We start from the raw sequence: 2,028 nt of genomic DNA on the forward strand, positions 1-2,028 counted from the left end.
AAAAATGTCTAAAAATTGTCACCAGCTTTTAGTCTTTATGCCTTTAATTTGGAAAGGGACCGTAGTTCTGGAGGCTTGGGAAATAAATCTGAACTACATAATAAAAGTTCTTAAAGTCTGGATCAGGTCTACTTAAAGGTGTCAGCAATGTTAGAGTCTTCTAATCATTTCTGAGCTGACTGGAGATGAGCTCTGTGTTAGTGGTTCTGTTTCCTCTGTAGCAGCTGGTCCCACTCAGCAATCAGCTCCAGTTGCTCTGAAGACCATATAAAAGCAGCTTCTGCAGGTTGGAGTCATTGTGATCTGACCTTTGTGTTGGTGTAGTCCACTGTCTCCAGTTTGTGCTGAGGTTCCAGTAGCAGCTATAGAATGAGGTAAGGTTTAGTCATCAAGGTTGTTTCTTAAAGTTGGTTTTGGTCCTGAGTGGAGTTCACATTAAATGTGGTGTGACCTTTTTACTCTGAAATCTGTCCTGCAGGCTGGTGTGGGTTTCTTTCCTGCTGTTTGGAAGCATCACCTGTGATCCTCGACAAGAAGGTAAGATGATGCAAACTGAACCTCCTTTTACAAGGGTTTTGGTATTAAAACCACTGACTCTACATTCCTCCTCAGGAGGTGGTCCAACATGGCGACCATCAGCACAGCCAGCATGCAGCTCCAGGAGATGGCAGCGCTCAGTTTGCAGAGGAGAGCTGGAGCTCTTCATCTGATACCAGTGGTGAAGATGAGCCAGTCTTCTCCCTTGTAGATGAAGAGGATCAAGAGTACACCTACAAGTCAAAGTCACGATACAACCGTAAGCAGCTGAGGTTCAGCCAATTCCACTACACCCCAACAGAACAAATTGTTCTCCAGCCACTAGGGTTTCCCCATCGTGGGAAAACCTCATCATCCAGGCAAAAAGGACTACTGAGGATGTGTGGTGAGAGTCACTTAACTAAGTGTTCAGCCTCACTGCTGAGGTTCTGACTGACTGTCTTTTCCAGGTCTGAACGTTCAGCAGTGGTTCCTTGATTCATTAAAATATGAAGATGTCAGAATAAAATGCCTTGTCCTCCTGAAACTAGTTTGATTTATATAATGGTGCAATTCTCTCTGCTTGGCTGCTTTCTTTACCTCTGAGGCAGTATCGTTCAGCTTATAGATTTCTTGATTCAGACATGAATCAAAGACTAAACTAGAGCTGAAGTTTAAGGGAAGGGTAGTCCTAACTAGTTAAACCCCTCAAACATCTGATTTCCAGTAAAGGTGGTTGAAGAGAGCTGGTTGAGTGTTTCTCACACCCCAAACATTAAAGGTTCTTGTTCCACCAGTTATTTTGAAGAATCTGGTTTGAACAGCTGGTGTTTTAAAGTAGCACTGACTGCAATTCAAGGTGATATCTTCCAGTCAATTGCTATTTTAAAAAGACAAGTAGCTTCTATTTGTCTGAGGAAACCATGCAACACTTCACTTTCAGGTTTTCCCATAGTAAACTGTGGTTGGTGGTCAGCATCCAAACTCTTTATCTCCACCAGCTGCCTGCTTTTAATGCTTTAAATTGTGATGCACTGGGGCCTCACACTAAAGTGTGCAGCTTTCATAGTAAGTTTGGAGTAGGGAGAAATTCTGAAACTTGATGTGTACCAAGAGTACTTCATACATCCCACTTTACAGTGAATATGGTGCTTGGAAGCCCAGTCCCCACCCCTAAATATGCAAATTACTATAAATAACCAGAAGTCACCCACCAGGTGTCCAGCTAACTATGGCAATGGTGCTGACTGTCCAAACTGGTTCCTTTTGGCAGAAAACTGTAAGAGTGACTCTGTTCACCATGAGGGACATCTGTAGTTACTGCAAACCAACAACTTCTTGAATTACTTCAGCGACTCAAATCTGACTGGAAATAAAATGTTTGTTGGCTTGATCCCATTAAGTTCAATGTCTGCATCAAGTCCAAACGGTGCTGTCTAGCTGCTGCATGTGAATATTCCTGCCGATATACTAAACTGTCATCACACACTATGTAAAGTCTAAATCTCTACA

General features: G+C 42.7%; 1 long non-coding RNA gene across 1 annotated transcript; it reads left to right on the top strand.

Annotated features, from left to right (window-relative positions):
* Positions 1-238: 238 nt before the first annotated feature.
* Positions 239-1,063, top strand: LOC124859016. Its single transcript, XR_007035996.1, has 3 exons — positions 239-374; positions 479-537; positions 613-1,063. It is a non-coding gene; the product is annotated as an uncharacterized LOC124859016 (long non-coding RNA).
* Positions 1,064-2,028: the final 965 nt, after the last annotated feature.

This window comes from Girardinichthys multiradiatus, chromosome 2, assembly GCF_021462225.1.
Source record: "Girardinichthys multiradiatus isolate DD_20200921_A chromosome 2, DD_fGirMul_XY1, whole genome shotgun sequence".
Taxonomy (NCBI): Eukaryota; Metazoa; Chordata; class Actinopteri; order Cyprinodontiformes; family Goodeidae; genus Girardinichthys; species Girardinichthys multiradiatus.